Here is a 14,229-nt window from a genome sequence, read left to right as displayed (position 1 = left end):
TAAAACACGCCATGAAGTAAATTATCCCAACCAATTACATAGTTGAGGAATTGGAAGTTCAAGTCTAAGATCACATAGCTATCAAGTAGAAATGTCTAGCTCCAAACCTGCATCTGTTGACTACAGATATTAATTTTTATTACTGTATCTCTCGTCTTGTGCGTCTGATTTTTTTACATCTAAAATTGTAATTATCATTGTTGAAATATTCACTTATTTACTTATAACCATGGTTTAATGTCTAACCAATATTCCATTTACAGAGTTCCAAAATATTCACCATTCCTATCTCATTAGACATTTCAATTTGGTTTTGTTTATTTTCGATTTTTTATGAGAATAAACAACATTGCAATGAATATCCTTGTAGATAAATCTTACCGTACATCCTTATTTATTCCTAATGATGAATTTCTAGGAGTACAGTGCCATGCAAAAATTTTGTGCTTTCAAGAGTAACATCATGTTTCCCTTCAGAAAAATTACACCAAATTACATACCTTCCATCCATACGTACCTCTGTCTGGGTCCTAAAACTTCACTTGAAAAGCAAAACAAAACAAAACAAAATAAATAAACAAAACTTAAACCACAGAAAAACACAACTTTTCCAATCACCGTATCATCTCAGAGACAGAAGATACCTTAGCAGTTATTTTTCTAATGTCCTACACATTATGGACCTCTTTGATAGAGCGTCCCTGATCTAGGGTATCTGTCCTACAATGCTTAGAAAGTGGCACAGAAAATAAAGAACAGTTTTAAATACCCCTAAACTTCACAGCACATTTTTCACCTCTCTGCAATGAAATGCTGTTAAAACTACTTTAAAATGTATCCACATGGAGAGCCTCATTGGAAATGAGGAGACTTTGACAGGCGCTCAACATACTTGACACAGGTCATGAGATGATAAAGATTTTTTGGTCATTCTCCACCTGGAATGAGTTTGCTCTAGGCGTTGGCAGCTGAGTATGTATCTCTTGTTCTATGCAGTTGTCCAACAGCATGGTTTCCCTTGTTTCTGGGAACTCAGCAAGCAGAGGTAGGCTGGTCAGTGGGAGAAGAAAAATGTCTAGAAACACAAATGAATTACATCCTTTTACGTTTCTAGGTCAAGGGGGCTGTGAGTAGAACTATATATGTGTCCTCCTCTGCCACAAACTTAAAATTCATCACACAAGTTCCTTTAATTCTGGAGACACTGAGATTTAGCTGTGTTTAAAGGAGGAAACAACCTGCAACTGGTTAAGCTTTCCTTGAGTACCCATTAGCTACAAAACAAGGCAGGATGTCGCAGTGGAATCCTAAAAGGGGGTTGGGGGGGTAGGAGGTAATACAGGTGAGTGAGTAAAGCAGCAGAAATCTATAAAAAAAAAAATCTCTAAGTATGTGAACTCTGCAAGCAATTGGCAAGTATGATGGTGGCAGCAAAGAGAAAGGGAAAAGTAATTCTGCCTGGAGTGAGGGGTTAGGTAAAAAGAAGGTGGCATTTGTAGGTGCCGGAAGGCTTGTTCATCTGACCCAAACTGCTTGTTTGTTTGTGTATTCAATTATCTAGTTAGGTGCGGATCTGATGAATAATTTAAATCATGACATAAGAACTACTAAAAGCAGTAATCTGCTTTAATCTTAAGAAACACACGCACACACACACACACTTTCTTAGGGTCTCTATACACTACACACTCCATTTTGGCTGTGCATTCCAAGTCATCCCTGCAATGGGAAGGCAAATCCAATTCTCCTAACACCTTCTGCTTTAGGAAACTGGACTGGTTGGGGGCGGGGATCAGGGGCCCCCGACTCGTCCCCCAAACTCTGGGCTTCAGGGACTGCAGGGGATCGTTCTGATATTCGGCCACAGAGCGGTCAGGGGGGACACCCACTTACTCATCCTACCCCCAGCGCCTAGTACGGTGCTTGGCACCCGGCCGGCAGGCATCTGTCAAGTACCTTTCAGGCATCCGCCTTTTCCCCCTTAGAGGACAGGCAGCCCATCACCCTGTCGCGCTTCCGCTACCAGTTTTATCCAGCTCGGATCCCAGTAGTTAGAAAAACAGGAGAAAGAACGGGGCCGTAGCTTCCCGGGAGCGGAGCGGAGCCCCGGGGGCGGGGCGGGGTGCTCGGAGGCGGCCGGGCCCTGCTCCCGCCCCAGCTCCTCTCCCGCCGCAGCCGTCCCGCCCCCGCCCCCCCGGTTCGGACCCTGCACGCGGGTGGCGAGGGGGCAGCGCGGGCGCGGCGGCCGGGCCCCCACTGTCACGTTCATTCGCTGCTGCTCCCCAGCCCCTGCCTCCTCGCCCCTCCTCCCCTCCTCCCTCACCCCAGCCGGGCTTCGGAGGCGATTCCCCTCTAGTGACTGAGACGATCGCATCTGGGCGAGCGGCGCTTCGCCTCCCTCGCGTCTTTGTCTCCTCCTCCTGCGAGGCTCTGGGGCCGCGCGCAGGGTCTGCAGCAGCCGCCGCAGCCGCCGGAGCCCAGCGGGGCTCTGCACGGCCGCCCGGGGCCGCACCCTCGCTCGGCGGAGGCGCCGGAGGACGCCGGCGAGCCCCCGCGAGCCCCGCGAGCCCCGCGAGCCCCGCGAGCCAGCCCGCACCGCCCGCGTCCCGCGCTCCGCCGCCGCCGCGACCCGGCACGAGCCCTCCCGGCCGGGGGTTGGGGTGGGCGGCCCGGCCCGCCGCGGGGTGGGGAGCGCGGCCGCCGCAGTTCTGGCAGCGCACACCCCAGGCAGACGCATCCAACGCCGCCTCCCTGCGCCAGGAGGATGGAGCAGCCACCCCGGCCCGGGACTGGCGCAAGGTAAGGTGCAGCCGCCTGTTGCTTTTCGCAGAGCGCGGTGTCGTCCCTCTGCCCGGGCGCCTAGGCCGCCCCTTCCGTAGCAAGTAGAGGGGAACTATCACCCCAGGTCAGAGCCGTGCCCAAGCCCCCGGTCCCCTGGGCGCAGACCCTGGAAGAGACCTCTCCTGGCGAGTGGGAGTCGACCCCTCCGTCCGCGTGCAGCCGGCTGCCATGCAATAGTCTGCAAACTTTTGTGCCCCCCTCCCTGCGCGGTGCTCACCTCGTGCCGAGCAAGTTGCACGTCTAGTTCTCGCGGGCGCCCTTCCCCCAGTCTACCCCACTACCACCCCCTGACGTTTGCATCTGCCCATTTCTCTCTCGGTGTTCTTGCTAGTCGACTTTTCCACTCCCTGCAGCTCCCGCTGGAGAGGCGAGGCTTTGGGACCCAGCAATGCTTATCCTGCCCGTGGGGGTTGGAGAGGAGCGGAGAGAATGAAATAGGAGGGGTGGGACGTTTTGGGGTGGGGAGGCTGCGGCTGGCCTTGGGGCTCTGTCTAGCACGGCAGGAGTCGGTCCATCCTTGCAAATGCCACCCCCAACTCGGTAATGAAACCCTTGGAGTGTCTTGCGGCTGTGTGCCGCGGGAACGGCAAGTGCAGATCCGGGTGGGTGAAGTAAGTCATTCGGGGAGGGAAATGTTGCTGGAGGGGTGGGGGAGGAAACCGAGGGTCGGGGGTACACCTGGTTGAAAGGGTACCAACGGGCTCTGCTTTTAAAGTGGGCGAGGGGCCAACCCTGAGCCATCACCTGACGTGGAAGAAAAGGGATTTGAGCCCCGGGGGCTCTGGCCCGGGCGTGTAAATACAGACGGGGGAGGGGCTGGGCACCTGGGGGGGCGCAGAGAGGCAGAATGGAGCCCAGGAATGCCAGCGCCCGCGGGGGACTGGGGAAGGCCGGCTCCGGGTGCCTGGGATGGGGCGATCTTCCTTCCTCTCCAGGAGAAACAAACCTCCCGGCCAGATTCTGAATGCGTTAGCATCTTAGGCGGTGACTGAGTGGTCGGCTCCTGGACCAGGGATGCCTTCCCCGGCTCTAAGAGGACCTTAGTCCCCTCTTTCTCCCGCACCCACTTATACACCCTTCGATCTCCGCAGCCAGGTCGGTAGACCCACGCCCACCTTCCCTGCCGGGCGCTCGAGAATCAGAGGTCTGCACAGCCGCAGGGTGGGAAGGGGATTCCTGGCCCCCCGGGGAGGCGTGCGCTAGGTAGGGGGGAGTCCCCAGCGCCCCGCGAGTAGGCAGGGGTTCGAACCGTTTGGAGGAGAGCACAGGGGCGGAGGCTGCCGCGGGAGCCACCTTCCTCCCCCACCCCCCGCCCCTCCGCCAATCGCACCTGGGCGGAGCGAGGGAGTGGGGGAGCCCCACGCTGCTCCCGCAGGCTCCAGGAGCGCAGAGCCGGCGGGCGTGCGGAGCAGGGCGAGGGGGTGTGGGCATCAGGTGAGGGGAGACTTGGCTTCAAGGCCCGGGGCCCCCTGGGCAGCGGTGGGTCTGTCCGCGTTCTGCCCCTAGAGAGATCCTTCTGGTTGTTCCAGACGCTTTGCGGGATGCAGGAAGGCGAGGTTCTCTGCTCCTTTGCACCCCAGCAATCCGGAAGGCAAGACCGCCTGCGGGAGGGGGCCTAGACTGCTGTGGCAAAGAACGGGCGGCCCCCGGGCTCCGGCGTCCAGGTGGGGAGCACACAGGGCCACCGAAGGCCCGGAAGCACCTCTTTTAACCCTTTCCTCTCGGAAGAGGTGCACGCCCCTCTCCCTGCAGCGCCTTTGGCTGGGAGTCCGGTCCCGGTTCCCACTGGCCCACAGGAGAATTTGGAGGTTGCGTGGGTCTGGAGCTGTTTCAAGCCCCTGGCCCTGCCTGCTCCGGCCTCCCACGTGCAGGCTTTTTGGGGCACAGCCGTCTCTGCGGGTTGCCCTGTATAAGTCTGCTGCTCTTCCGTAACCAGCTGGCAGAAAGCAGAGCTCAGCGCAGTCCCCTTTCCTGGGCCCCACGCCTGGGCCAGACCCTTCCGGAAGAGACCGTGGACTCTTCAGGGCTCCGGGGAGGAATCCTGAGGTCGGTCCCTCCCATCCTGGGGCACCCCTGGAGCAGCGAGCTCCCAGAGCCCCAAGGAGCGGGAACGGGGATTCCCTCAGCGCAGACTCCGGGTGCAGCTCCTGAGCACAAAGGCCACACCCTCACAGGCCAGGCGACGTGGGGATAGAGCGTGGGCTCCTGCCGAACTACCTGGACACCTGAGGTAGGATCCCAGAATTAAGTCCTTCGCCCCGGGAAGAGTTAGCTTCCAACACCCTTGGGCCCATTTCCTTCTGGATGCTTATTACCTAGGTTTGTGCTCAAGCCACTTCCCTTTGCATGTAGAAACAGGTTGGAACATGTCCCTGGGGAACTCTTGAAGGAAGACTTCAAATCCACACCAGAGTTTCCCTCCCACCATTGCTGAGCTCTGGGGGGAAACAGGTAGTAATAATAATCAGCGCTCGTATTTATTGAACTCTTACTCTGTGCCAGGCAAGCACTCTTCTTGATATTTCGTGTGAACTGTTTTAGTTTTATTCTTCACAACCACCTTGGACGACTAAGTTATTGTTTCCCCCATTTTATGGGTAAGAAAACTAAGCCATGGGGAAATGAAGTTATTGGCTCTTTGTCATCCAGCAGTAAGTGGTGAAGCTAGGTAGTTCTTGTGGGTGGAGAACACTGGGTGTGCTCCCAGCTCCCAGCCCTATTTGGCGGTAAAGACCTTTTGTCCACAAGAAAGTATGGGTGAGGGTGAGGTGAGGTGAGCCCTTTACTCCAAATCCTAGAAACATACTATATACGTGCCAGTCCTTGCTATGGTCCTGGGAAACTGAAGGTGCATATCGCCCCTCTGAGAAGTCTGTTGAGGTGCATCTGGGTAGGAGGAGATCTTGGTTTTGGAATTAAATTTAGGAAACTGGCTGCTGTCAATGGACTTCTTTTCTGAACCTTTTAGTAGACATTCCTTTTTAAAATATGAGGAGAAATGGCAAGGAGGGAATTCAAAGGTGAGCAGAGATTCTATAGTCACAAACTACACAAGCTGTATTTTGCGAATGAGTCCCTTCCTAGTGATTGAATCACAGAATATTAGAGCTAAAGGGATCTCAGATAGCACTGGTCCCAATCCAGAGGCAGGGAAGATACTGGGCCATGCGCTCTAGGCTCAATGTGAGGTTCCTAGCATAGCTAGTACTAGAAGCACTGTCTTCTGACTCTTAGTCAAAAGAAAGTATGTTGGTGCATAAATAGATTGTGTCGTCTGCTATTGTTTTACAGCCTCTTAAAATCAATTAGGGAAAAACTGTTTATCAAAAAACTTCAGTTTTTCATAAATGCCTCAATCGGCATAACTAGGAAAAGTATCCTATAACGGATAAATCAGCACAAATGTGCCTCACTTGCAAAAAATTGCAACCCAGTACTTATACACCTTCAGATCAACAAGATCTAACTAACCATGCAGACCTTTAGATGACTCTAAATAAAATTAAATGGGATTTTCAATCATTTTAGCGGTCTTTTTGTCAGGTTGAGTAGCTCTGTCTGGCTTCACCCCCCAAGTATTCCGGAAGATAAGAGAAATCCTCTTGAATACAGTGAAATGATTTGATATTATTTCTTCTGGATTTCTGACCCTTGGGTCCAAACTAGCTGATGCAAATCTGAGGCAAAACAGTATATTTCCTGTGCACATACTTGGGACTCAGAAAGGGGAAAATAGTTATTTGCCACTTTCTCACCCACTGAGCCCCTATAACAAAGGGACCTTCTCCAGCAGGTTAGGGATTCCATATACCCCTAGGCATTCTTGTAGGACAGAATTCTGGTTTCTAAGAACATCCCATGTCTTTTAGCTGAAGCTATAGTATCAGGATGTCCTGCCCCCAGAGACAAATCAAGAAAAAGTCAGCTGGAGTAAACAGAGAGGGGGACTGGGAAAAGCCTGTTTCTTAGAATCACATGAGGGGTAAGAATTATAGGCAGACAGATGGTAGAAACTTGGTGCCTTTTATGTTGCCTGGAGTAGGATTTCCATCCCTGATGTTGTGACAAGCCAGGACAGAAGCCCTCAGGCAGTAACTGGGGGTGGAGGAAGGAAAGATGAGGGTGGGGAAACAGTGCTATCAAGAACCTGGGGTAGGGATCCATGGAGGCTTGGCTGAGAAAGGGCTTAGGGGTGACAGGAATGGCCATGGTTAGCCTACACTAAGAGATACTCTTCCCCCTTCCCTGCCTCCCCACCACCTCAGTTTGGCCATATGTGTTGGGTTGACTGATCTAAACCCCAGAGTCCCCAGTTATCTCAAGGGAAGCATTCACTTTCTAGAGAATTTATTAGAAATAAATATTGTTTTATGTAAGCCAGAAAAAAAAATACACAGTTACCCTAATATTCAGGGAGAACTATGAAAAAAATCAAATTATCCCAGAAGAGTAACCTTTTGAAGGTAAGGATGCCGGTTTAGTTAGATTATAGCAATGTGAGAGCAAAAAAAGATGTAACACTGAAATCAAGTATGACAAAATCCAAAAGAAAGAGTCTCTCCTTGAGGGACCACAGAAAGAAGAATCCTTTTTGATCTGGGCAGACATCCTGGTTCCCAACTCCTAGCTTTTCAGGGACAATAGGAGACTTACCTGGAGCCTCACCCTGTTTATGTGGTGGGCATGGTGGGCATCCTCTCTACCTATTTTGCTGTGGCTCCTAGGTGGTATAGTGTTAAAGGGCCCACACAGCATTTCTGCTGGGACAATTCTTTTTGCATGTATTTATCTTAAACCATATAAACTGATATCAGTTTGTTGGCAGAATAATGATTCCTGTTAAACAGCATGTTCTGGGGAAAAGGTTATGAAAAAAATGAAGCCCTTTGTTCAGAATACAATGAGTAAACGCATTTATGCAATACATAGCATGAATTAAACTTCTCAGTTTGGGTTAGATATTTTGGTTAGAAAACAAAAACATAAGCAAGGACCAGAGCATCTGAACTTGACCTACTTTTAGTAGCAAGAGAAGCCACATAAGTTTCTGTGGAGTTTGAAGAAGATGTTGGCAGGGGGAAAAAAAAGAATCAATAGAACCTGAGAAGCTTTACTAACCTCATCAATTTTGTTTTAAATAAATATCTAATATCTTAATTCATGTTTAAATTTGAATACTCCATATGATCAATAAATTTAATATTTTAACTGCAGATTGTGACTTTGATGAGCTTTATTCTACAAGTGGCTGGGAACCATGATGGAAGCTCTTATACTCTGACATACATATTAGTATATTACTATACATGTTACATAAAAAGCCTGTGAATTAATACAATGCAACATGACCTATGAAATGGCCATTGTGAGAATTAAGTCTGAGGTCTTCTCAAGAGCTAGCCAGGCTTGGAATGCATTATTTTCTCAAAGGAGATGAGTTTATCATAAAGGCTATATAATTCATTTAAAAAAAACAAATGAACAAATATTGAAAAGAACCACCCAGAACAGTGAGATTTATAAAGTTTGTTGTTTCAATTTATCCTGAGTTCTCTGAGCTGATTTTTATGTTAACTATCCAATGCAAGTATCACTATACTTTCAGACAGCTTTTTTTTAAAAAAGACCTGTGCCTTTTCTTAGAAGTCAGAAACAAATACAAAAAAAATAAAATATTGTGAGCCATGATCAGACACAGAATAATACCTGACAAAGCTAAGTATGTTTTCAAATGCAGATTAGTTTCTTTCTCTCTCTTTTCTTTCACTCTTCCCTTTTTTCCTTTCTTCCTTTCTCTTGTAGGCCATTGATATAATTTTCAGTCTACATGTGCGTATTTAATACCTTGCTGGGAGAGTTGTCTATTTCAGGACAAATATTTCCCCTGGTGAGGGCAGAGAGGAGGTACAGTGCACTTGTATGTTTGTCCAAAGCTAAAGCACAAAGGTCAGGAAGTCACACCAGCTTTCCCTCTAGTGTAACCTTTCTGATTTAGAAAAAGCAATGCTGGTATAGGCCTGCTTACAGAGGGCTCACCTTGTTAGCAGTGACACAGCAGTATACTTTCCTTTTGCTACTTTGGGAATTCATGCACTGAGAAGAATCCTGGTCCAGTCCTCTGACCTTCCCTAGGCATCTCTGGACATCAGGGATTATCAAGCAGGAATGCTTTCCGTCCTCCTACAAATTATATTTTAAGCGTGGGTTGGCAAAGGTGGGTACCCTCCTACCATGGAATGTTTGTTGTCATTGTTCAGGTGGTCAGTCTGTTTTTTGGTTACTTTTTAGAAACACGTCCTGTAGACAAAATTAATTCCCTTCCCTAATGCAAGGTATAGGGTTGAACCCTGGTGCCCAAAGCATCTACTGCAAAACCCAAGAAGGGACGATGACTGATGACTGATAGCCACCCAGGTCAAGAGGGCTGAGAGAGAGGTAGTCAAGCTGCAGCAGAGGGAGGCGTAGGACAGAGAGGGGGTAAAAGAGGCAGTCTGAGAGGGTAAACAGACCACCTGAAGGAAGAGAACCCAGCCATCAGTACAGAAAGATTAAATGAGATTGATAGTAAACCAGACCTGAAGGATAAGATTAAAAAGGCATAAAAATAAGAAGATAAAGCTAATGGAAGTGTTAAAGAGCTAAAGAAGTGCACAAGGAAAAATAATACACCCAAATAATTCCTCAAGGTCTAGGTCAACACAAAGGCAGGCTAGCATCTCAGCCAGCGGGCATGCCTCATACTCACATCCCCCTGTTCCTTGTTAATGTGGCTCCTCAATCACCAGGCCGAGGGTGCTTCATCTCATTGATGCCTTGCGGCCCTTTGGCAGTCTGCCAAGCTTAGGGCCCCCAGAATTATGTATTTAATGCTCAAAATGTAACACAGATGATTATAACACTACACACACACACACACACACACACACACACACACCATTGTGACATACTAATGTACGTGTAACCCCAAGATCTATTGGTAGGACGGATGGATGGCTACCATCTCCCTAAGTAGGGATCAGCAGCAATGCTGCTTTGAGATAACAGCTACAGCTGTGTCCTGATAGGAGAATATCTGATTTATATCAGTGGCAAAATTGCTCGGACTGCTGCTCCATGTCAGGTTTGCAGCCTGCATTCATAACGGAATGAAATACTAGATGGTTATTCAACGTTAGTAAACAAAGTTGTGGCTTTTTTTCTATTGATAAATGCCCTAGGCGTCTGTGACCCCAAGAACCCTGAACCCATATACTTTAGTATCTGCAACTAACACTGCAGGTGTGCATTGGAACAGACGTGGGCAAATTGTAAGAGGGTCCTCCAAACTGCTTTTATTTCTCTGGGACCTCTCTCTCTCTCTCTGGACCAATTTTCACTTTTCTGGCCCAAGGAACTGGCTTTACCCCACCTATTCCTAGGGATTATGGTTATAGAGATGGGTGGGCATCGGCAAATAAAGAACTTCATTGGAAAGAGAGTCATATGTCAGGGGCATGGGCAGGCTTTGGGATGCCTTTGTAAGAACTAGAAAATGGGCTTCCTTGGAGCAGCAGCAGCCTCTGGCTCCTGGCTAGATGAATACTGGCCTGTATTTCGGGTCCGGATGGCTACCTTGGCTACATGCCCTGTAGGTTTGGCTAGTTTCACCTGAAGTAAGGTTGAATTATCAGACTACATTGCATTTCAGCCTGAAAGTTTTAAGTTCTCCCTCCAGTGATTTTTTTCCTCCTAAAGTAGAGCTACCACAATGGCTTTGAAAGTTTCACTTCCTTTCCCTACCCACTTCTGGTTTTCAGGAAATGGCTTCAGTGCAGGCAGGTGGATGGAGAGCCATGGGAAAGGGTCCAGATCTGGAGAATTCTTAAGCTGAATAATAAGGCTGTGAGTAATAGAGAGGGGACTGTGGTCATATAGTGTTTTCTAAATAGATGGTTCATATTGTCCTATGTTGTGAGGTGACAGGATGTCCCTGATCTTGGAGATCACCATGTTTCTGCTTGTTCTCTTTGGTGAAATAGAACCTGCTTAGTAGAAAAAGCTCTCCTAAGAAAACCTTTGGCTTTGCAGCAGGGAGGCAGTATTTCAGAAAACATCCTTTTTATATGCAGGTAGAGTATTCGCCTGGGAACCAGGCAACCTCATTCTACTTCTAGCTTGGCCTTAACCAGCTTGGTATCTTTGGGCTGGCTAAGTTCACTGTCCTCTGCTCTATTTCCCCAGTAAACAGGAGGCTTTCTAGAGCTCCTACCAGCTCTGTGGTCCATAATGTCAAGGGTGCATCTGGCATTTGTTTTATTTACACTCCATATGATGACTTTCCTGTTCAGGTGGTTCAAGCTCACTTATTTGCTTAGGCCTTCCACCCCTGACATACCCCAGAACCAGTACTGATAGGGAGGCACTCTACAGTCCCGAGGGTCTGCTGACACCCAGAGCACTTCCAGGAGCCCAGAATAAGGGGATGGTGGTGATTGTCAGGAGTAGTGGTAGAGGGAAGTATAGCAGCATATAGTAAAAGGATAGAGTTGGAAAAGGGTAGAAGCATTGATAAGTTTCCTTGCAGCAATAACTGTCACTCAGGAAAGTTGTAGGAAAGATGAAGGAGGGTTCCTGAAGTTTTGAGTATGTGCCAATCTTTGTAACCATATGCTGTATCACTTCCTGCTAAAAACTTTCAAATTACCCCTTGTTGCATCGAGGAAGCTACTTCCTTAGTATGGTTTGAGAGCTTCCTCCTCACCTGGTCCTGCCTGTCTCTTCCTCAGTCACTTTCCTGGGTGCATCCTGTGCCCTGGTGTGTTCTAGCTGAGGTGGTAATACTGGGTAGTACCGCCAATTGGTCACATTTCCTCTTTCCAGCTCTGCATTCAATGATAGTGATATCATGCTGGTAGCTAAAATTCCCTATGGTAGGATTACTGACACCAGAGCAACTCACAGACACTACAAAGCAGCGTTTTTCATCCCCAGGGGATCTGTTGTTAAAATTTACCAGCACTTACCACTGCCCCTGCACCCACTCCACCAGCAGCCTTGCAGTTCCTGCCACAGAACATGCCATTGCCTATTCTTGACAGTTCACATGACTGATTCTCCCTCCTTTCCCTCTCTCTTTCCTTTCTTCCATCTCTCCTTTCCTTCTGTCTTTCCACCCATCCATCTATCCGGAGGTAGCCAGACTTGGTTCTAATTCCCCTTCTGCAACTTCATAGCAGACCAAGAAAATTTCCTAACCTTTATCATGCCTCCATTTTCTCTATGTGATCTGTTGTGAGGGTTCAATGACTTTGTATGTATGAGGTGCTTGGAACAGTGTCTGGCACGTGATAAGTACTATTTAATTCTTTGTTTTTAGTATTGATCAAAACATTGTTCATTGCCTCCTGTGTGACCAACACTGAATATGCACAAATGAAAACAGGTTTAATAAAATAAACATAAAATATTCGAGAGCCGGTTAGTTTTTCCAGGGATCCCAAGACCTGACTTCATGGAGGCAGGGGCATTCGAAATGAATCCTGAAAGATCCCATACACCCACCAAACTGGCAAGACAGACAGAGGCATTGCAGAGGAAAGAAGTCACGTGAGCATGGGCATGGAAGGGAGAACAGCATGACCTGCTAGGATTTTGTGTAGCTGAGCATGAACCCATGGAGGGAGAAGGAGTCTTTGATCATGTTTGGGTTATAGGTGATCCACAGGGAATTGAGCTACAGTCTCTTCTTAGCTCTGTTCTTTTGCCTTTGTGTGAGGATGGATCTGAGCTTTGTTTGGTTTTCCCCCAAAAAAGTCAGAAATCCACATTTTTTATGTGAAAGTTCCTGACGTTTAATGGTTGAACTAATTCAATTAAAAACAGAACAAAACAAAACACAGAACACATCCGCAGGCTCTACCCAGCCTCCTGCAGAAGAATGGAGATCTAGTTCCCAAGCTGGTATGAAGATGATAAAATCTGCACTTGGAATTCCTGATTTTGAATAGGGTTCTGTCATTAGCTGTGTGACCAAAGGTGAGAGTCCCTTCCACTCTCTGAGCCCCTGGTGCCTGCCAAATGGCTGTCATATTTCTTGTCCTATGTAACTTGCTGTGAGGAGCCTTTTGGACTATGGAAATAAAAGCCCCTGCAAAGAACCAGACACACATTAGACATATTCCCAGACCCTCTGTGCTGTGGCAAAGCCATACACAATTCGGTACAGCCCCAAGAGTGAGTCAAGTCACCCAAAGGTACCTGAATGTCCTTACTTGCCTTTTCAATTTTGACACTAGATGGGGGAAGAGAAATGTAGGAGTGTTTTATTCCCTTCGTTCTATGAAAAACGTGAGGGAGCTTGACATTCCATTTTGGAAGTCTGTATGTCAGAGATACAGCTAAAAGTTATTGATTGCTTCTGCATGGATTCCGGACCATGGGGAAAGGCGCGTTCCACCTCTGTGCTCTGTGCTGGTTGTTTCTTTGAGGCAGCAGAGGCTTGTCTGGAAGGAAGTCAGCTGCACACAGTTCTCATCAGAGGATTTCTGGAATTTCTTCTCATCGATCCCTGTCCATTCCAGGCTGGCTTTGAACAAGCTTTTAAGGAAATGATCAAACCTTGGAAGAGTCAAATCCTTTCCTGTTGAGGGATGGGGCTGAATGGATGTTGGCTTTCCCACAGCGGAGGGGCCAACATGCAGCTAGCCTACTTCCTCAGGCCTGGTTAGGAGTACTCTGTGAATGCAGCTTTTTGAAAGCCTCAGGCCTAGTGTAATACATTGAATCTTGCTGTTATTCTGGTTTTGTGTTATTTTTATTTGTTTTGCTGTGTTGGCTGATTGAACTTGATCATAAGATGCTTCGAAGAGGCAGGCAAGCTTTGAAGTAAGGACACCTGATTTTTAAAAGCATAACATTTCTGGATTTTGATTTCACTGTAGAGATTTTAATGATTTCTGCTTTAGATGCTGACCTGAGCCTCAAAACTTATTTTACTCTCCTCTAAACCCCAAACCACCTGGGTCCTCAGGACTGAGGTGTATGATGCTACTGTGGTTCTCACCTTCTGTTGGTGTCTGGGGTCCCTGCAGAGGCCAAATCACAGAGGAACCAAAGTCGTATTCTTCTGAGATGGATTTGAAACCACTTAGGTCTATGAATCAACATTATAGGTGACACAGCATATTTGATATTAAAGCAGTATTGAAGCCCTGACCCCTAATGTGACTGTACTTGGAGATAGGGGCTCTGGGAGGTAATTTGGTTTAGGTGAGGTCAGGAAGGTGGGCCCTTCGTCATGGGATCAGTGCCCTTGTAAAAAGAGATCCCAGAGAGTTTGCCTCTTCTCTTTCCATCCACATCCCCTGAAGAATGGTCTCATGAGGATACAGCAAGAACAAGGCCATCTAC

The 14,229-nt window shown here is 48.1% G+C and overlaps 1 protein-coding gene across 6 annotated transcripts in view; it reads left to right on the top strand.

Moving 5' to 3' along the window:
* The first annotated feature begins 2,652 nt into the window (after window positions 1–2,652).
* LRRC3B (leucine rich repeat containing 3B) overlaps window positions 2,653–14,229 on the top strand; it is a 90,841-nt gene continuing 79,264 nt past the window's right edge. For 2 of the 6 annotated variants that reach the window (XM_041733680.1, XM_041733678.1), the window contains exon 1: window positions 5,049–5,071. The gene's annotated coding sequence lies outside the window, so the exon portion shown is untranslated. Of the gene's footprint in view, window positions 2,800–3,350; window positions 3,453–5,048; window positions 5,072–14,229 lie in introns of those variants that run through there. The other 4 variants (XM_041733676.1, XM_041733677.1, XM_041733679.1 and 1 more) reach the window with 4 other exon arrangements.

Source organism: Vulpes lagopus, chromosome 19 (assembly GCF_018345385.1).
Source record: "Vulpes lagopus strain Blue_001 chromosome 19, ASM1834538v1, whole genome shotgun sequence".
NCBI lineage: Eukaryota > Metazoa > Chordata > Mammalia > Carnivora > Canidae > Vulpes > Vulpes lagopus.
The sequence above is the reverse complement of the archived record's forward strand: the minus strand, read 5'-3'. Positions and strand labels throughout refer to the sequence as shown.